The sequence below is a fragment of the Scyliorhinus torazame genome, chromosome 18 (assembly GCF_047496885.1).
Source record: "Scyliorhinus torazame isolate Kashiwa2021f chromosome 18, sScyTor2.1, whole genome shotgun sequence".
NCBI lineage: Eukaryota > Metazoa > Chordata > Chondrichthyes > Carcharhiniformes > Scyliorhinidae > Scyliorhinus > Scyliorhinus torazame.
Genome location: NC_092724.1, coordinates 45,322,133 through 45,344,426, shown reverse-complemented (window position 1 = coordinate 45,344,426; position 22,294 = coordinate 45,322,133). Strand labels below are relative to the sequence as shown.

The 22,294-nt window shown below is 48.8% G+C and overlaps 1 protein-coding gene across 2 annotated transcripts in view; it reads left to right on the top strand.

Moving 5' to 3' along the window:
• The first annotated feature begins 6,972 nt into the window (after positions 1-6,972).
• matk (megakaryocyte-associated tyrosine kinase) overlaps positions 6,973-22,294 on the top strand; it is a 160,820-nt gene continuing 145,498 nt past the window's right edge. Inside the window, exon 1 of one of the 2 annotated variants that reach the window (XM_072482704.1) lies at positions 6,973-7,194. The gene's annotated coding sequence lies outside the window, so the exon portion shown is untranslated. The remainder of the gene's footprint in view (positions 7,195-22,294) is intronic. The other variant, XM_072482705.1, reaches the window with a different exon arrangement.

Sequence of the window (22,294 nt, the reverse complement as noted above, 5' to 3'; positions counted from 1 at the left end):
TAGCACAGTTGTTAACACTGCTGCTTCACAGCGCCAGGTTCGATTCTTGGCTTGGGTCACTGTCGATGCGGAGTCTGCACGTTCTCCCTGCGTCGGATTAGGTTCCCTCCGGGTGCTCCGGTTTCCTCCCACAAGACGTGCTATTATGTAATTTGGACATTCTGAATTCTCCCTCTGTGTACCCAAAAAGGCACTGGAGTGTGGCGTATCGGGGCTTTTCACAGTAACCTCATTGCAGTGTTAATGTAAGCCTACTTGTGACATTATAGATGATGATTATTATTACTATTATTAAAAAACGCCAGCAGGGCAACTGGTGACTACCTCTTCTGCCTGAGTTGACACTGAAACCCGCAAGCCCTGATGTCCAGGTTTGAGAGACTGTAGTTAGATCCCCTTTGGGAAATTGATTCATTGCAGGTTGTCAAAACTGCTGATCGCACGTTTTCAGCCAGTCAGAAGCTCCTGGTGATACGGGAGTTGAGGATTCGCGAGAGTGTGTGAACAGAGAAAGAGAAACAGAATTCGGCCCATTGTCCCATATAAGTTGTAAGATCATTGTAATCCTCTCATGTTGTCATCCCCCTGTGTCTATACTGAGGGCCTCTAATATACTCCAATTCCTGACCCTCTCTAAATGTATCAAGGCTCTTTCTTTCCTGGAACTACTGCTTCAATTTTTTTTAAATTTGGGTCTCCCCAGGTCCATAAACCCACCTCCCCTCCCCAAATGTTTCCATCTGTCCTGAACAGTCTATGATCTTTGATGATTGAATCCACTTCCCTCTTCACAGTCGCGATGACATTAAATTTTCCTTCTACTATTTTTGTTCTAATCCCAGCATTTTATTCCCAGAGCTTCCAACATTGAGGTTAAAACACGAGGGGAAAGTCATTCCCTGTCTGTACTTTCAGCATATGGAGTTGGGAAGGCAAATGACCAAATTGCACATACCCAGCCAAGGATGACTACCCAGTTTTGTATTTTCTTTAATCCCTCTGCTTGTCCCCATCATTCTACCTTCACTCTTATCTCATCCACCATGGCGGGTTTCTCCATCAGGGGAATCCTCCGCTTCGTCGGCAGAGCACTCACGCCCGCGGATTTACCAAAGGCGTGGGGGTGGCCACAATGCAACACCCCATTGGCTGGCTGGCGGGATGGAGGATCCCGCTGCCGGCAGGGGTGCGCCCTGCCAGAAAACGGGTCTGCTGGAACGGAGAATCCCAACCCTTATTTTTCACGCCTAAAATGATCAATTCCCTTCTCTTCTCCTTTGCTCAAATTCTTTATTCCAATCTCTGTATTATCCACTAAAATTCTTGTTCCTTTTCTGCATGGAAGCCCCCATTTTCCCTCCCTTTAAAGATCATGGCTGGGATTTTCCGGTGGCTGACTCCAAAATCAGGAAACACGATTGGGCGGAGAATCGGTTCCGATACCAAAATCGCAGCAGACGCCGATTTGACGGCAAATCGCAATTCTCCGGACCGCAACAGTGGTGTCAATGCGGTCCAGAAAGCACGTGGAATAAGCACTGTTTGCATATCATTAGCGGGCCCGTCCCGGTATTCTCTGGGGCCTCCTCGATTCTCCGTCTCCGATGGGCCGAGTTCCCGGCAGCGCGGTTCACTTGTGCTTTTAAAAATCCTGAAACTGCCGTCGTCGCTGATGAGGCAGAGAGAGTGGATGTCGGACACGGAGAGGCTCGACTAGGCTGCCGGGCGGGACACTGGCTGGGCTGGCTGAGGTAGGGGGGCCCGGCCATTGCCGGGGAGGGTGGGGAGACGGGGGAACGGGCTGAGTGGCTGGGGTGACCCCCAAAAGCACTGGGGTGGTGTCCAGTCATGGACTGCCATTACCACGGCCTGCAAGGCAGCCAAATTGCTGCACACCTCACTGACCACCCACCTTGGCCCCTGATTCTGCACTGGCCGTATGGGTGCCCCCACTCCCCACCATCCGACCATACCCCCCACCCGGCCGCCACCCATCGGCGGGGCACCAGGCGGCCCACCGAGGGCAAGGTCCACAGTAGCCCCTATGGGGGCGGTGGGCAGGGGTCACAGAGTGTACCCCTGGTATGGGCAGCACCAGCCAATGGTACTCCTGACATCAGAGATGGGCGCCAGGGCCAGACTCCCAATGGTGCTGGACAACGACAGGGCCAGGGGTATGGAGATGGGGTGACGTGCAGGGGCACAGCCTGCAGTGTCAACCGGGGCTACCATGTAGCCTGTTGGACGAGGTTAGGCACAGGGATGCTAACATATCGGCCTTTCACCCCCTGCACACAATGGATATTGAAATACAACCATCAATGGCGGCCTTCCTCCTAGTCGACGCAGCCCTGGTGGATACTCTGCGGCTGTACGAGCTGCCGCTCCTCGAGGAGGAGGAAGCTGCAGCAGTGGGGTGTGCTGCAGCGGAGCCCCAGAGGAACAGGAGACAGCCACCCAAGATGGACAGCTGGCCACCCAACAGGCTGAGGAGGAGGAGGTGCCAAGGAGGCGCCACAGAAGGCCTCGTGTGTACCAGCAGCGCCTGTCAATCGGGGACCTGCAGGACAGGGAATGCCGTCGAGTCAGTGCAATATATCTGCCAGATCATGGCACACTTGGCACTGCGGAGGTATGGCACCCGGTCCCGGTGGCTGTCAGTGGGTCAGCCGCCCTGAACTTTTACGCCACGCGGTCCTTGTAGGTGCCGAGTGGGACATGTCTGGGATCTCACAGGTGTCAATGCGCAATACATCCCGTTGGCACAATACATCCAAGTCAATGTGCACAGAGCCCACCAGGATGCCCGAGCAGTGGGGTTTGCCACCATCGCCGACATGCCCCAGGCCCAGACCAACAAGGAGGATGCGGGCGAGGGGGAGGATAGGCAGGAGATGGGGCAAAGGCAGGCACGGGAGGTTGTATGACGTGTGCCCCTGGGTCAATGCACACGGGGCTCTCTGATCGCCTCCAGGGTCACCAACTGGGGGGGGGGGCACCTTCCCCCCGGCTACCCACCTTGCCTGCAACCCCCTTTGTGATACATTGGGCTGGATTCGCCGCCATTCGCCGATCGCGATTTTGAGGCCCAGGCCACCCACAATGTCCGCCATTACCCCCCACCCTCCCGTACCCCCACTTTGGCCAGCCCAGACCACCCCACCCCTCACACCGTTCTGACAGATCACCAATGCAGGTTGTAACAGTGTGAACAGATGTTTAATGTGACAATGTCTATTCAGATTTGTGCCCTAGCACCTATCACTAAACTGTGCCGTACACCCATGCCAACTTAGCTGGTGTCCAACTTTCTAGCCTTGCAGGCCTTAAAGCTATGTCTTGGTGGTTCCCCAGATGGTACATCAAGAGTGGAGGTGACCTGCTGCGATTCCCGTCCGGTGACCTGGGTCCTGTTAATGGGCGTCTTCTGGGGCGACCGGGCCTGGATGGGCCCGGCTGCTCCTTGGGTGTCCCAGGAGGCGTGGTGCCATCCTGTTCTGCCCACTGCCCACCAGATGTGCCATGGACGGGAGGGGGGGGAGGGGGGTCCAAGGTGCTGTGGTGTTCCGGCACCTCCCCTGCAGTCACTGGCATGGGCACCATCACCTCCTCCTCCATCGGGTCCCAATGGCCCCTGGGCTATCCATGGGACGGGGGAGCGAGCAGAGCTATCCCCTGGGGCATCCCCACCACCTTGTGCTGCCAGTCCTGGAGGCCCGCCCTGGTCTTGACTAGGGTCTGCATGCTCGTGACCATGGAGCACAGGGAGTGGACCATCTCCCTCTGTGACTCCGCCACATCGGCGAGCGCTTGGGCAATGCCTACCAACGTTCCAAGCCAAGGCTGCTGTGACTGGGCTACGCTCAGATGCGCCGCTGCAATGTCCAGGTGGCTCTGGCACATGGTCGCCTGTGAGACAGCAACCCTGTCCTGGGCCTTGGCCAGCACCTGCACAGAATTCCCCAGGCCTAGGACGTGCTGATCCATAGCCAGAACCGTCGCCCCAATGCCTTCACCGCGGATACCACCCTTGCAGTGTCGGTCTGGGTGACACGTGTGGTCCGCACCACATCCTGCCCCTGCACGAGGTTGGATTCCTCCAGGTGCTGGATGCTCGCTGGCAACCCTTCATGCAGCCCCTGGCTCTGCAACTGCATCTCCACAATCGCTGGGACTGTTTGTTCCAGAAGGCCAAAACCTGTCTGGATGGCAGCTAGTTCCTGGGGAAGGCCTGCCCTCCGACCGTCCACCCCCTCGGGTGTTGCTACCTCCACCTGCTGTACCGCAACAGCTGTGTAGTGTCCACTGGAGAGTGTCCCAGGAGCCTCTTCACTAAAGTGCTCAACCGAGGTGAGTGATTCTGGGATGGTGGAGGGTGCTGTGACGGGAAATCTGTGTCAACATCGGAAGAAACTCTGGGGCATCCTGAGTCTCGAGTGGAGGGCTGCCGTCCGAGCTGCTCTCCTTGTCAGTGCTTGGCTCACGGGGGCTCTGGCTGCGACACTGGCTGGGGGTGGGGGACACCGGACGGACCGACCCCATCACCAGCAGGTCCTGCAAGACACAATACAAGACGCATGATTAGACCACGGGCCGAGGGGAGTTGGGGTTGGTGGGGGTACTGGTGGTGTGGGGGTGAGGATGGGGGTGAGGTTGAGGGTGGGGGTGAGGACGAGAGTGGTGTGGGGGGCTGGTGAGTATGGTGTGGAGGTGAGGGTGGGGGTGAGAGAGATGGTGAGGGTGAAAGTGGTGGGGAGTTAGTGAGGGTACTGTGGGGGTGAGGGTGGTGTGGGGATGAGGGTGGGGGTGAGGATGATGGTGGGGGTGAGAGTGAGAGTGGTGTGGGGGGCCGGTGAGGGTGGTGTGACGGTGGTGTATGGGGGGGGTGGTTGACACACGTGTCATGGGGAACCGCAACTCAGCAGGGTCTTACTTCCTTGCCCGGGGCCGACCTCCACCCTGGCGACCTTTCTGTCCTCCGGGCCACTGCCACAGTCAGGGGTCGCATGTCCGACGGTCCCCCCTCCAGTTTTCACCAACCCCCGGTGTTATGAGCGGCCTTCTCCTGTGTGGGGAGGGGGGTTGGGAAACAGAAAACAACAGTATTAGATAATCCGATGATGTATGGAGCCCAGAGGGTGGGTAGCGGGTGGCCTCAGTGGCCAGGGCACCTGGCCATGACGGCCGGTATGGGTGCCAGCATGTGGCGCAAGGTGGGGGTTCAGATGCCGTCCAGATTGGAGGTGGGGGGGTCGGATTACGGGTGTGTGGGACGGGGGGGGTTGCTGGTTTAGGACAGTGGGCTAAACAGCTGGCTTGTAAAGCAGAACTAAGCCAGCAGCGCGGGTTAAATTCCTGGAGCGGCCTCCCCGAACAGACGCCAGAATGTGGCAACTAGGGGCTTTTCACAGTAACTTCATTGAAGCCTACTTGTGACAATAAGTGATTTTTCATTTCAGGGACAGAGTGCGCTTTACACACCCTGGCTGCCCTGAGGAGGTCGTGCCGTTTTTCCCGGCACTGCTGACTGGTCCGGACAGTGTTGCTGACGGTGCTCACCGCCTCTGCCAAGTGCGCCCACGCACGACGAACGGTGGCAGCTGGCAGCCTCCTTCCTGGGCTGGGATACAGGGTCAACCGCCTCTGCTCAGCCGCATCCAGGAGGGTGTCCAGCTCGGCGTCTGTGAATCGTGGGACCGTTCTCCTCGCTCCCATCTTGTTGGCTGGGATGGTGTGTGTGGTAAATCACTGTTACACCTGCATTAGATGATGTAAGGTAGGACCTGTACTACAGGTTCGCCGGTAGCCCCTGCCTGCTGGCTCCGCCTAGTAGGAGGAGTATAAATATGCGTGTCCTCCATTTAGCTGCCATTGCGCCAGCATTACGGCCATCCCAACGGCCTGTGCCGTACTCAGCGATGACCCTGGTTTTTAGGGGCGGAGCATCCAAAAATCAGTGGCAGCTTGATTTCGGCACCAAAACGGATTCTCTGACCAACTGCCGAATGCGATTTTGGCGTCGACAATCGGAGAATCCAGCCGTTAGTCTCAGGAGCGGAGAATCCGGCCACATGTGTACATGTAGGAAATAGGCCAGCTGCGAAACTCCACACAATAGAGCATTGCCTGGCAAACTACCCAGTCCATGCAAGAATAACCAAAAGGAGGAAGTATGGGAGGACAAGGGAGTGTCCGGTGAGAGTCAATTCTACAGGAGAGGAATGTTCAGTTCGTTGTGGGTTGGTGTGGGGAGGTGGTGCGGAATAGGGGTGGCATGTAGGGGGGAGCTTTGTTTCAATTGTCACTCTAATAAACCAACTATTTTTGACTCGATTGTGCATTTTTTTTGATAATTTGGAACAGATGCTTCTAGGTTTCCTGTCAAAGTGCTAAAGAAAAATGCCCATCTCCGATAAAATGTCGGGCATGGATCAGACCGCTAGGTTCAGATGTCAGTGCATACTGAGGGAGTGCAGCATTGCCAAAAGCGATGAGTTGATGAGATATCAGCCTGTTCCAGACATGAAAGTTTCTGTGGCAACAATAATGACTCGCACCTTGAAGACAGAAAATGGTGCGATACAAAAAAACAGCAGGACTAAATTTCACAGTGACTTGTGGAAAATTTGTGGGACATGGGATTGAGGATCATTACACACCCTGGACCTGAACGGTAACAGATTGGCAACTTCCTGAGAACATGGGGACTAAAAGCGTTCTTCACCAAGTCCTGCTACCAATCTTGCCCTGAATTCGGCAATTGCAATGATCAGGTAACTTACTCGACATCAGTGCCAATGACAGAAACTATTCCTTATATTGTTAGCCCCTAACATTTATAACAAAAATAAGGCAGTATCCCTGCGAATAGTTTAAATTGTGTTCTCCAATGATAGACTTAGACCAGAAGAGGAAATGATCCAACTGTTCTGCAACCCACAGGAAGAGCCCTTCGTGTCCACACGTAACGTTGAAGTGCAAATGTGCCTCCGTGAAATAACTGACGCGAGTTCTCTGCAACGTCTTCTCTGTTTATGTCAATGTGAAGTGCAGCAAGGAGAATTTGCACCTTCAGTTTTGTTGGCAATTGCTCAATATCACCACAAAACAGGCAATTAGCTGTAGGCTTCCTCCGAATGCCAGGAGACGATAGTCCTGAAACTAATCACTGATTCCTCTGCAAAGCCCTGTGCGGTAAGTAACCTCACTCATTTCTGCTCGCTGATTATAATCTCTTTTATGTCATTTGGTGAGCTAATTACAAGAAGGCTGTCTTGAGATTAGCAATAACTACACACGGTTTGCAAGCTTGTCCTTTACTGAAGCAGCTGGAATGAGGATTTTTTTGTTTCTGCTTCTCCAATGGTGTGATTTCAATTGACATATGGAGAAGGAAATGGCTTTCTGAACAAAATGTTATTGAGAAACTAAAGGGCAAGTTCTATTTTGCAACGGGGTTGCAAAAATTGTGAAACCGAAGACAAGGTAATTTATGATGTTTTTATCAAAGCGTGAGTTTAAAATCGGATAAGGGGAGGGGAAGAATCAATGGGGTGTCATCAGGATAGATTTAAAGTCCTGCTTGGGAAAGACGACAGCAGGGGACAGTGCAAGATGCGTCTCTCAAATCGCTCAACATTCTCTAACAGGGTGGCACAGTCGTTAGCACTGTTGCCTCATAGCACCAGGGATCTGGGTTTTAGCCCCAGTTGACTGTCTGTGTGGAGTTTGCACATTCTCCCCGTGTCTGCATGGGTTTCCTCCGGGTGTTCCAGTTTCCTCCCACAGTCCAAAGATGTGCAGGGTAGGTGGATTGACGATGCTAAATTGCCCCTTAGTGCCCGAGGGATGTGCAGGTTAGGTGGGGTTACAGAGATAGGATGGGAGAGTGGGCCCGGGTGGGGTGCTCTTTCAGAGGGTAGGTGCAGATTTGATGGGCTGAATGGCCTTGTTCTGCACTGTAGGGATTCTATGTGTGACTGTACAGATTTCAGTTCGCTGCTGGCTAGCATCTGAAATGCTGATGCTCTTGTTTCATTGATCACTTCCCATCAGCTAAGAGGATCTGCTTTTATTTTTAACCTTTAATTTTTTAAATAAATAAAATATGAACTTGGCTTTGCTTCAGAGGAAGTTGCATAATTTATATTCAAAAATATCCAAACTAAACGGTGCTGTTTTGTGCAGTTTTGTGGACTTTCCAACCAGATAATGGCAGACAGGAAATTTCAAATTAAAAAAAATATTAACACAGAATTTACAGATCATGTAGTAATTTGTTTTAAAAAATTCATCAAACCCATAATCGCTGAGGTGGCCAATGCATGGTCCATGAGCCACTTGTAACATTTTTTTTGGATATGACGAACAGTCGATTGGCCGACTACTTGCATAGCAACCTTGAATGCTGGCACTTGGGGAGTCTGAACTGCCATTTCCAGTAGAAGCAATATTTTCTGGGGTGGGGGGGGGGTCTTGTGGAGAGCAGGAGCGACACAGACATTTTATAAGCAGGTCAAATGAAACTAGAACTTTATAGTTGGGACCGGCACTTACTGATCACTGGGCCGAGTCGAGGGAGCAGAAGTGAGCATGTTGGTCAGTAATATCAGGCGCGTGAGCCATGGATTAATGTCAGCATTCATCTCTGATATGACTTAACCGCTACCGTTAACAGATTGTGTTGTTTTAGACCCATTCACCTAAAACCTGAAGCTATTAAATTGAGGCGGGGATAGTTACCAACCTTCAGGGTTTGTGCAGAGCCTGGAGGAATTACATATTAATTTCCCAGACACTGCTGTGAGCAACTTGAGAGACAAATTGGAGGCATGTTGAAGTAAGATGGTGGCAATTTGGCATGTCACTGGAATAGGAATTCAGTAGGCCCAGGCTAATGTGCCGGGGGTGCTGATTTAAATCCTACCACAGTGACTGCTGGAATTTAAATTCAATTTATGAATCTGGAATTGAAAGCTAGTCTCAGTAATTTTGTTTTATTTTATCACTGGGTGTGGGTGTCACTGGCTGGGCCAGCATTTATTGCCCGTCCCTAATTGCCCTTGCGAAGGGGGTGGCGCGCTGCATTCTTGAACTGCTGCAGTTCCTGTACGAAGTCTTACAACACCAGGTTAAAGTCCAACAGGTTTGTTTCGATGTCACTAGCTTTCGGAGCGCTGCTCCTTCCTCAGGTGAAACTGTGGCAGTTCCTGTGGTGTAGGTACACCCACAGTGCTGTTAGATGGGGAGTTCCTGGATTTTGACTCCGCGACAATGAAGGAACTCTGTCAGTGAAAGTAACCATGAAGCTATATTCGATTGTCATAAAAACCCAACTGGGTCACTCGAGGAATAAAATTTGCCATCCTTATCTGGTCTCCTATGTGTGACTCCAGACCTACAGCAAACCGTTTGACTCTTAACTGCTCTCTGAAGTGGCCGAGACTGCAACAGTTCAGGATGGTGGTTCACCAACCGTCTCGAGTGCATTCGGAGCAGGCAACAAATACAGATTCTGCCAGCAAGCTCACATCCCATGAAAGAATTAAAAAGAACACTGGACATGTGTGTATTTCTTGTGACCTAACTCCTCCCGACAGGCAGCTCAAGGCACAAATGGCATGGGCAGCCACCACATTATGTGCTACTGAGGCACCCTCCGTTGGTTCTTAGGCAGGGTTGGGGCAGAGGTCAGCAGCAGCTCCTCAGCTATATAGTGCTCGTAGCTTTCTGATCCAGCCTCACCCATGAAGAACCTTGCTAAGTTTGACACCACAGAGGGACAGCACCAGAAAACAGTAGTAGTTTGTCTCTGGGTTTAATGGAAAGTGGGTTCACATTGACTGCAATAGTGTAACCAGTGTCCCATCCATGGTGAATTTGTACTCCAACATTTTCAGAGAGCAGCATTGGAGTCATGTCATGGATCCTCTGCCTGGAGGTTCACTGACTCGTTACCTGCTAATGCTTCACCATGAGCCATTTTCCTGGCATAAGACATAGGAGCAGAGTTAGGCCACTCGGCCCATCGACTCTGTTCCACCATTCAATCATGGCTGATATGTTTCTCAACCCAATCTCCTGCCTTCTCCCTATAACACCTGATCCCCCTATTAGTCAAGAACCTATTTATCTCTGTCTTGAAGACACTCAGTGATTTGGCCTCCATAGCCTTCTGCAGCAGAGTTCCACAGATTCACCACCCTCTGGTTGAAGGTGGTGTCCCTGAGAGCGGAAGGCAATGGCAAACCAGCACTGAAGAAATTCCTCCTCATCTCGGTTTTAAAGGATCGTCCCTTCAGTCTGAGGTTGTGGCCTCTGGTTTTAGTTCTTCCTACTACTGGAAACATCTTCTCCATGTCTACTCTATCTCGGCCTCTCAGTATCCTGTAAGTTTCAATAAGATCTCCCCTCTTCCTTCTAAATTCCAACGAGTACAGACCCAGAGTCCTCAACCGTTCCTCATATGACAAGCTCTTCATTCCTGGGATCATTCTTGTGAACGTCCTCCGGACCCTCTCCAAGGCCAGCACATCCTTCCTTAGATATGCAACCTAAAATTGTTCACAATATTCCAAATGGGGTCTGACCAGAGTCTTATGCAGCCTCAGAAGTACATCCCTGCTCTTGTATTATAATCCTTTCGACATTGCATTTGCCTTCCCAACTGCCGACTGAACCTGCAAGTTAACCTTAAAAGATCCTTGAAGTAGGATTCCCAAGTCCCTTTGTGCTTCTGATTTCCTCAGCCTTTTCCCATTTAGAAAATAGTCTGTGCCTCCATTCTTCCTACCATAGTGCACAACCTCACACTTTTCCACATTGTATTCCATCTGCCACTTGTTTGCCAACTCTCCTAGCCTGTCCAAGCCCTTCTGCAGCCCCACTGCTTCCTCAATACCAACTGTCCCTCTGCATATCTTTGTATCAACTGCAAACATAGCAACAATGCCCTCAGTTCCTTCTTCTAGATCATTAATGTATATTGTGAAAAGTTGTGGTCCCAACATCGACCTCTGAGGAACACCACAAATCACTGACTGCCATCCTGAAAAAGACCCCTTTATCCCCACTCTCTGCCTTCTGCCAGTCAGCCAGTCCTCTATCCATGCCAGGATATTACCGTTAACACCATGGGCTCTTAATTTATTTAGCAACCTCCAATATGGCACCTTGTCAAAGGCCTTTTGGAAATTTAAATAGATCACATCTATTGGTTCTCCTTTGTCTAACTTCCTCATTACGTTCTCAAAGAATTCTAACAGATTTGTTATACATGACCTCCCCTTGACGAAGCCGTGCACTCAGCCCTGTTGTCAGTGGTGGTTTGCCATTGCCTCCCGCTCTCAGGGACAGGGCGAGGAAACAGGCTCCAAATCTACTTCAACCAGACCAAGAATCGAAACTACGCTAGGGACGTTAATCTGATCCCCACACTAGCTATCTAGCCAACTAAACTAAACAGCCCCTAATGTTGTAGTGAGGGATTGGAAATAAAATTAAATTTGGGCCGTCACAGCTTATTGTCTAGAACATGTCATTGAGGTCAGAAAATATATTTGGTTTGTGACTATGAAAGGGGAAGTATTATGTTAATGTCAAACAACTGTTTTGCTCATATTTAGAACAAGTATAGGGTTACTCAGCTTAGACCAGTTGAACAAAGATGTGTGGTTATACCTGCTGACATAACGCCTCTGGTTAATAAAACATATTTGGCACATAGAACATGATTAACTTATCATGTGTTGCTGGATAGCAAAATGGTGCAGCCTGACGTCCAGCTTTTGACAATTATTCAATGTCAGCGACTTTAATGTTCATCAATTTGTTGGAATGAATTTCCCTACATCTGTCCGCACATGCTTAGGGGGGCCTATGTGATGTAGTAGGTTAATACAATAAGTTTGCATCTCGGGCTTGATCTGAAATTCAACCTCAACGGGGGATGAGAATTGATGAGATGGTCACACAGACTTGAGGAATTTACTGGCTGACTCCTGTTCCTGTAGTCCCATCTCTCTCCTAACTATGGTCCAGTGTAGAGGGAGATTGATTTACTCTGTATTGAACCTGTGCTACACCTGAATAGGGAAAGTTTGATGGTCCAGTGTAGAAGAAGATTGATTTACTCTGTATTGACCCTGTGCTACACCTGAATGGGGAAAGTTTGATGGTCCAGTGTAGAAGAAGATTGATTTACTCTGTATTGACCCTGTGCTACACCTGACTGGGGAATGTTTGATGGTTCAATGTTGAGGGAGTTTTCTACTTTATCTAACCTGCATTATTCATGACGTGAAAATGTTAATGGAAGAAGCTTTTTTCCTACGTACCTACCTAATAACATTCCTCACCCGGGGCTAATTAACCGTCGGAACTAAAATGAGAAATGTTCGTTTCTACAGCATTGATAACGCTCACAAGAGAATACAGAATTTAACTACTGATAGTGTATTGAAAATATCTTCCTGGGTCAGAGCATGTATTCATCAGGCTACCACAGTCTGAGGGTTAGCTATCCAAGTAGACTGAGGACTGACTATATCAATGATAATAATCTTTATTAGTGTCACAATTAAGCTTACAATAACACTACAATGAGGTTACTGTGGAAATCCTCTAGTCACCACACTCTGGCGCCTGTTCGGGTACACTGAGGGAGAATTCAGAATGTCCAATTCACCCAACAAACACATCTTTCGGGACTTATGGGAGGAAACCCAGGCAGACACGGGTAGAATGTACAGACTCTGCACAGACAGAGACCCAAACCGGGAATTGAACCCCGGTCCCTGGTACTGTGAAGGAACAGTGCTAACCACTGTGCTACCGTGCCATCCAGTACAGACTGAGGGCTGACTATCCCAGAACAGACTTGAGGACTGACAATCCCAATACAGACTTGAGGACTGACAATCCCAATACAGACTTGAGGGCTGACTATCCCAGTACAGACTGAGGGCTGACTATCCCAGTACAGACTGGGGGCTGACTATCCCAGTACAGACTGAAGGCTGACTATCCCAGAACAGACTGGGGGCTGACTATCCCAGTACAGACTGAGGGCTGACTATCCCAGAACAGACTGAGGGCTGACTATCCCAGAACAGACTGAGGGCTGACTATCCCAGAACAGACTGAGGGTTGACTATCCCAGTACAGACTGAGGGATGACTATCCCAGAACAGACTGAGGGCTGACTATCCCAGAACAGACTGAGGGTTGACTATCCCAGTACAGACTGAGGGATGACTATCCCAGAACAGACTGAGGGTTGACTATCCCAGTACAGACTGAGGGCTGACTATCCCAGTACAGACTGAGGGCTTCCCAGTGCAGACTGAGGGCTGACTATCCCAGTGCAGACTGAGGGCTTCCCAGTGCAGACTGAGGGCTGACTATCCCAGTGCAGACTGAGGACTGACTCTCCCAGTGCAGACTGAGGACTGACTCTCCCAGTGCAGACTGAGGACTGACTCTCCCAGTGCAGACTGGGAACTGACTATCCGTGTCGAGAATAAGGACTGACTAGCCCAGTACAGACCAAGGACTATCTATCCCAATATACACACAGAGAAAACTGACTACCCCAGTAGAGACTAATTAAAAGACAATGTTGCATTTCTTGGAAAAGTGATTGGATTGCTACGCTTTGAGATGTGCAAGTCATCGTTGCTTGTTAATTTTACTTCCTGATGTTTAAATAAATAGTGACACAGTAAAGGCTGCAATCTGGTGAAATATTTCTCAATATGCAGGGATGGCAGGAATATCTTCATCATTCAGAATGTTATTGTGACATAAAAATCTTCCCTGGCCAAAATGAACAAGAGCAAATAGTCACTGATCACGATATTTTGATCTGATATGACAATGGCCAATTTTTGAGTAAACATGAGGAGGACTGATCCTGACAGTCTCCCCCCCACACCCCCCACACACACACATGGTGCCTGTGTCAGATTCTGCAGTCACTCTCAACTCTCCCCCACACCACCATCACTGCAAAATGTCAAACTCAATAGACAGGGTGTACTGGAGATCAGAATTTAAAACAGAAAATGCTGGAAATACTCATCAGGTTCAGGCAGCATCTGCTCAAAGAGAGAGTTCATGAGCAGAGGATGTGGCGAAGGTGGTCCTGCCCACTGTGGTTGGAGAATCAGCGGGAACCTCGCACCCACCTTTTCACAGGAGGCCTGACATAATTACAAAGTAAGGAGGCACTAATTTGGAAAGCGCGTGCCTCATGTCAGATTCAGCCCTCAGTACAGCGGAAATCGTGCACCTGAGCTATTAGTAGCCAAGTAACACACTAGGGCCTTCACCAGGGATTGCTGATGGATCCTTGGGGAGAGATCAGTGGGGTGGGGTTCTTGCGAGGTTATCAAAGTAACCCAGTGATAAAACCGAGTACAAGAAACTGACTGGTGGATTGTAATAATAATAATCACTTATTGTCACAAGTAGGCTTCAATGAAGTTACTATGAAAAGCCCCTAGTCGCCATATTCTGGCGCCTGTTCGGGAAGGCCGGTATGGGAATTGAACCCACGCTGCTGCCTTGTTCTGCATTACAAGTCAGCTGTTTAGCCCAATGTGTTAAACCAGCCCTATATATCTCCATAGTTAGGGGGATAGCTAGGAGATTCTGTGGGAACGAGAGAGACTCGTGGTTGGTGTGTTTCCTCCCAGGTGCCAGGGTGCGTGATGTCTCAGATCGTGTTTTCGGGATCCTTAAGGGGGAGGGGGAGCAGCCCCAAGTCGTGGTCCACATAGGTACCAACGACATGGGTAGCAAAAGGGATAGAGATGTAAGGCAGGAATTCAGGGAGCTCTCTGGTTTGTTACCCATGCCACGTGTTAGCGAGATGAGGAATAGGGAGAGAGAGGAGTTGAACACGTGGCTACAGGGATGGTGTAGGAGGGAGGGTTTCAGATTTCTGGATAATTGGGGTTCATTCTGGGGTCGGTGGGACCTCTACAAACGGGATGGTCTACACCTGGACCAGAGGGGTACCAATTTGCTAATGCTCTTCGGGAGAGTTTAAACTAGTTCAGCAGGGGCTTGGGAACCTGAATTGTAGCTCCAGTATACAGGAGGTTGAGCGTAGTGAGGTCATGAGTAAGGTTTCAAAGTTGCAGGAGTGTACCAGCAGGCAGGAAGGTGGTTTAAAGTGTGTCTTTTTCAATGCCAGGAACATCCGGAATAAGGTGGGTGAACTTGCGGCATGGGTTGGTACCTGGGATTTCGATGTTGTTGCCATTTCGGAGACATGGATAGAGCAGGGACAGGAATGGTTGTTGCAGGTGCCGGGGTTTAGATATTTCAGTAAGCTCAGGGAAGGTGGTAAAAGAGGGGGAGGGGTGGCATTGTTAGTCAAGGACAGTATTACGGTGGCAGAAAGGACGTTTGATGAGGACTCGTCTACTGAGGTAGTATGGGCTGAGGTTACAAACAGGAAAGGAGAGGTCACCCTCCTTTAGGGGTTTTCTATAGGCCTCCGAAAAGTTCCAGAGATGTAGAGGAAAAGATTGCAAAGATGATTCTGGATAGGAGCGAAAGCAACAGGGTAGTTGTTATAGGGGACTTTAACTTTCTAAATATTGACTGGAAACGCTATAGTTCAAGTACTTTAGATGGGTCCGTTTTTGTCCAGTGTGTGCAGGAGGGTTTCCTGACACAGTATGTAGATAGGCCAACGAGAGGCAAGGCCATATTGGATTTGGTACTGGGTAATGAACCAGGACAGGTGTTAGATTTGTAGGCAGGTGAGCACTTTGGTGATAGTGACCACAATTCGATTACGTTTACTTTAGTGATGGAAAGGGATAGGTATATACCGCAGGGCAAGAGTTATATCTGGGGGAAAGGCAATTATGATGCGATGAGGCACGACTTAGGATGCATTGGATGGAGAGGAAAACTGCAGGGGATGGGCACAATGGAAATGTGGAGCTTGTTCAAGGAACAGCTACTGTGTGACCTTGATAAGTATGTACCTGTCAGGCAGGGAGGAAGTGGTCGAGCAAGGGAACCGTGGTTTACTAAAGCAGTCAAAACACTTGTCAAGAGGAAGAAGGAGGCTTATGTAAAGATGAGACATGAAGGTTCAGTTAGGGCGCTCAAGAGTTACAAGTTAGCTAGGAAGAACCTAAAGAGAGAGCTAAGAAGAGCCAGGAGGGGACATGAGAAGTCTTTGGCAGGTAGGATCAAGGCTAACCCTAAAGCTTTCTATAGATATGTCAGGAATAAACGAATCACTTGGGTAAGAGTCGGGCCAGTCAAGGACAGTAGTGGGAAGTTGTACTTGGAGTCCGAGGAGATAGGAGAGGTGCTAAATGAATATTTTTTGTCAGTATTCACACAGGGAAAAGACAATGTTGTCGAGGAGAATACTGAGATTCAGGCTACTAGACTAGAAGGGCTTGAGGTTCATAAGGAGGAGGTGTTAGCAATTCTGGAAAGTGTGAAAATAGATAAGTCGCCAGGGCTGGATGGGATTTATCCTAGGATTCTCTGGGAAGCTAGGGAGGAGATTGCTGAGCCTTTGGCTTTGACCTTTAAGTCATCTTTGTCTACAGGAATAGTGCCAGAAGACTGGAGGATAGCAAATGTTGTCCCCTTGTTCAAGAAGGGGAGTAGAGACAACCCACGTAACTGTAGACCAGTGAGCCTTACTTCTGTTGTGGGCAAAATCTTGGAAAGGTTTATAAGAGATAGGATGTATAATCATCTGGAAAGGAATAATTTGATTAGAGATGGCCAACATGGTTTTGTGAAGGGTAGGTCGTGCCACACAAACCTTATTGAGTTCTTTGAGAAGGTGACCAAACAGGTGGGTGAGGGTAAAGCAGTTGATGTGGTGTATATGGATTTCAGTAAAGCGTTTGATAAGATTCCCCACGGTAGGCTACTACAGAAAATACAGAGGCATGGGATTCAGGGTGATTTAGCAGTTTAGATCAGAAATTGGCTAGCTGGAAGAAGACAATGGGAAATTGATGGGAAATGTTCAGACTGGAGTCCAGTTACTAGTGGTGTACCACAAGGATTTGTTTTGGGGCCACTGCTGTTTGTCATTTTTATAAATGACCTGGAGGAGGGTGTAGAAGGATGGGTGAGTAAATTTGCAGATGGCACTAAAGTCGGTGGAGTTGTGGACAGTGCGGAAGGATGTTACAAGTTACAGAGGGACATAGATAAGCTGCAGCGCTGGGCTGAGAGGTGGCAAATGGAGTTTAATGCAGAAAAGTGTGAGGTGATTCATTTTGGAAGGAATAACAGGAAGACAGAGTAGTCAGATTCTTGGCAGTGTGGATGAGCAGAGTGATCTCGGTGTCCATGTACATAGATCCCTGAAAGTTGCCACCCAGGTTGAGAGGGTTGTTAAGAAGGCGTACGGTGTGTTAGCGTTTATTGGTAGAGGGATTGAGTTTCGGAGCCATGAGCTCATGTTGCAGCTGCACAAAACTCTGGTGCGGCCGCATTTGGAGTATTGTGTGCAGTTCTGGTCGCCGTATTATCGGAAGGATGTGGAAGCATTGGAAAGGGTGCAGAGGAGATTTACCAGAATGTTGCCTGGTATGGAGGGAAGATCTTATGAGGAAATGCTGAGGGACTTGAGGCTGTTTTCGTTAGAGAGAAGAAGGTTAAGAGGTGACTTAATTGAGGAATACAAGATGATCAGAGGATTGGATAGGGTAGACCGAGAAAGCCTTTTTCCTCGGATGGTGATGTCTAGCACGAGGGTACATAGCTTTAAATTGAGGGGAGATAGTTATAAGACAGATGTCAGAGGTAGGTTCTTTACTCAGAGAGTAGTAAGGGTGTGGAATGCCCTGCCTGCAACAGTAGTGGACTCGCCAACACTAAGGGCATTCAAATGGTCATTGGATAGACATACAAAGAACAAAGAACAAAGAAATGTACAGCACAGGAACAGGCCCTTCGGCCCTCCAAGCCCGTGCCGACCATACTGCCCGACTAAACTACAATCTTCTACACTTCCTGGGTCCGTATCCTTCTATTCCCATCCTATTCATATATTTGTCAAGATGCCCCTTGAATGTCCCTATCGTCCCTGCTTCCACTACCTCCTCCGGTAGTGAGTTCCAGGCGCCCACTACCCTCTGCGTAAAAAACTTGCCTCGTACATCTACTCTAAACTTTGCCCCTCTCACCTTAAACCTATGCCCCCTAGTAATTGACCCCTCTACCCTGGGGAAAAGCCTCTGACTATCCACTCTGTCTATGCCCCTCATAATTTTGTATACCTCTATCAGGTCGCCCCTCAACCTCCTTCGTTCCAGTGAGAACAAACCGAGTTTATTCAATCGCTCCTCATAGCTTATGCCCTCCATACCAGGCAACATTCTGGTAAATCTCTTCTGCACCCTCTCTAAAGCCTCCACATCCTTCTGGTAGTGTGGCGACCAGAATTGAACACTATACTCCAAGTGTGGCCTAACTAAGGTTCTATACAGCTGCAACATGACTTGCCAATTCTTATACTCAATGCCCCGGCCAATGAAGGCAAGCATGCCGTATGCCTTCTTGACTACCTTCTCCACCTGTGTTGCCCCTTTCAATGACCTGTGGACCTGTACTCCTAGATCTCTTTGACTTTCAATACTCTTGAGGGTTCTACCATTCACTGTATATTCCCTACCTGCATTAGCCCTTCCAAAATGCATTACCTCACATTTGTCCGGATTAAACTCCATCTGCCATCTCTCCGCCCAAGTCTCCAGACAATCTAAATCCTGCTGTATCCTCAGACAGGATATGGACGATAAGGGAATAGTGTAGATGGGCTTTAGAGTGGTTTCACAAGTCGGCGCAACATCGAGGGCCGAAGGGCCTGTACTGCGCTGTAATGGTCTATGTTCTTCTGTTATCACTTAGTGGACAGAGGTTCCTGAAATCTGCTTCAAGACCATTCCTCAGCTTGCCCCTGGGAATCTCATGGCCCAATTTCCATTGACAGCACCTGTATTGCAACACCATGTGGCATGTCCCTTAGATCTTCACCATTTAAAATTTGCAATGTTTTCAACAAATCAAATCATCATTACAGGAATTCCGGAAAAGTTCAAGCAGATCGGTATAAGTATATGCAAGCCGCAAAGCGGCAAGGCGTACAGCTATTCCCAGCTGGCACCATCCAATGATGCCGGTTCCCTTCATGGCCAGCTTTTAACAAGCCCCGCTGTTACGCCTCAGCAGGGGAGCTCTTATTCCACGAGCCCTATGGGGAGACCAATCGGGTCATTCCCGTGGGTCTCGTGGGGGTTATTACAGATTCAAAAAGCCAAATTACAAGAACAGGTTTCATAGACGAGGCTCTTTTACAGACGATTCAGGGTTGATCTAATTGAGTTGTTTGAGATGATCAAAGGAAATGGTGGAATAGATGGAGAGAAACTATTTCCTCCGGTGGGGAGTCTGGAAAAATGGGTCAAAAGCTCAAAATTAGAGGCAGATCATTCAGGGCCGATGTCAGGAAGCATTTCTTTCCACAAAGCAGAGTGAAGATCTGGAATTCTATCCTTCAAGGCGGTTGAGGTCAGTTGAAATTGAAAATGTCAAAACAGAGATGAACAGATTTGTGTTAGGTAAGGATACATTAGGGGATATGAAACCGAGGCGGTTAAAGAAGTTCAGATACTGATCAACCATGATCAACAGTAGATCATGGTGTAGAAGTTAACGTGATATATAAGATGACCTCATATTTTCACCATCAACATGCATGTTCAAGCTTATACTCCGCGTACAAGTATACGGCTTATACTCGGCGTACAAGCGTATGGCGTACACCCCCTCCCTACTTTTCAGTTAATAACTGCACTTTAAGGCTATACTTGTATGAGGGGCTGGCCTCAATTTTTCAGTACAGAAATACATGTTTAATGTTATACTGCCCTTTTTTAAAAATTCATTTACGTGATGTGGGCATTGCTGGCTGGGCCAGTATTTATTGCCCATCCCTAGTTGCCCTTCAGAAGGTGGTGGTGAGCTGTCTTGTTTAACCACTGCAGTCCTTGAGGTGTAACAGTGCTGTTAGGGAGGGAGTTCCAGGATTTTGCCCCAGTGACGGTGAAGGGACAGCGATATATTCCCAGGTCAGGGTGGTGATGTGTTGGGTGTTCTGGATCACAAACAGGTCACCAACACTTGAAGTGGTGCAACTCTATTTTATTATAAGGTTAACTATATTAACATACTTGAACTGTGGGTAAATGCAATACCAGCTTTAACTGTTGACCCTTGCCTAGTCCTAACCAGGTGATGCACTCAGCACATGGTGAATGTCTGCGATGCAGGCTGTGAGCTCTGTGCTCCGAGCTGGCTGCTGCTAGAAAAGAGCAGGAACTCTCCCGTCCCCTGTCTTTATAGTGCGTGTGCTCTCACTGATGATTGGCTGTGGTGTTGTGTATGCTGATTGGTTCCACTGCATGTCCATCAGTGTGTGTGTGTGTGTGTGTGTGTGTGTGTCTGTACCATGATATACTGGTGTATATTATGACAGGTGGTGAGTGACTTGAGAGGAACCTCCAGCTGATGGGGTTCCCAGGTATCTTCCGGTCTTGTCCTTCTGGTGGCAGTCATGGGTTTGGAAGGTGCTGTCCAAAGCACCTTGGTGAGTTACTGCAGTGCAACTTGTAGATGGTATACACGGCTACCACTATTCGTCTGTGGTGGAAGGTTTGAATGTTTATGGAAGAGGGAACAATCAAGCGGGCTGCTTTGTCCTGGATGGTGTCAAGCTCCTTGACTGTTATTGGAGCTGCACTCATTCAGGCAAGTGGACAGTATTCCATTACACTCCTGACTTGTGCCGTGTAGATGCTAGACCAGTCTTTGTGGGGTCAGGATGTGAGTTACTCACCGTAGGATTCCTAGCCTTTGACCTACCCTGGTAGCCACAGTATTAATATGGCTCGTCCAATTCAGTTTTTGATCAATGGTAACCCCAGAATGTTGACTGGCGGATTCAGCGATGGTAATGCCATTGAATGTCAAGTGGCGAAGGTTAGATCCTCTCTTGTAGGAGATGGTCATTGCCTGGCACTCGTGTGGCACAAATGTAACTTGCCATTGTCAGACCAAGCCTGGATATTGTCCAGGTCTTCCTGCATTTGGACATGGACTGCTTCATAGCTGGAGTGTCATGAATAGTGCTGAATATTGTGCAGTCATCCGCAAACGTCCCCACTTCTGAGCATACACCACCATCTCCCCGCCCGAGGTCAGTACAGGGGATGAAGTAGGCGATATGGGATTGGTCTTCCTAAAGTCCTTTGTCTATGATTATAAAAACAAAGTGTTATATTACCAAAAGGATGTGAGGGAGTTTAAGAGACACCCACACCGCGAAAAACACGCATTGCGACCGACAAATAGTCATGGGTCCTCCTGCAAAAACAAATGGAGTAGGTAACTGGTTTTAAGCTAAAGAAAAAGTTGTCGCATTTATAACTCGTCAAATGGTTCTGTGCTGCAGTGAGGGAATTTGAAAAATTGGTAGGAGAATGAAAGAAGAAGGAACCCACCCCAAAGACGATGCCTAAGAATAAATGCATTATGGGAACAGGCCTGATCTTGATTATATCAGAATGGGTCTGCACAAATTGTCAGAATTATTATACTGTCACCAGAAATGTAACGTTTTTGTGTGCACTTAACTGGACCAAATTAACCCTGAGCCCAGCAAAGATTTCAGAGCAATTGAGGTTAGTTGAGGCCGCTTTATGGAATGAAAATGTCACAGCACAAGACCAAGATTGCCCAGAGACGACCAACAGTTCCCGATGTCAAAATGAGCATTTTCCAGAAATTCATCATCAAACAGCAGCAAAAACCATGAGTGCTCACTCTCCCACTTCGGCACCAAGAATGAAACACCCGAGAATTTTGATATGCCCTGCTACCGAACTGTGGAGTAGAAGGGTTGGAAATTAGTTCTAGTGGTAACAACGGGTAAAATTCAAATGTAAAGCGAGACTGAAAATCAAGTTTCCTGCAGGAATTTTGTGCATGCCGATGACAACAGTTGGATGGATGAGGATGGAGGGAAATTTTGTGTTGATATTGGGTGGAATAGACAAGCCCGTGGCTTGTTCAGATCGCATATCACTGATGAGATTGAGAGGCTCCTATGTTAACCTGGGGGGAAGGGGTCTAGCATCCATAGTTCAACCTCTCGATCCTTACCTCAACAAGCCATCCAAGGATCATGCTCGCAACAAATGGAATAGTTGGATGATTGATGGAGAAAATTTCCATC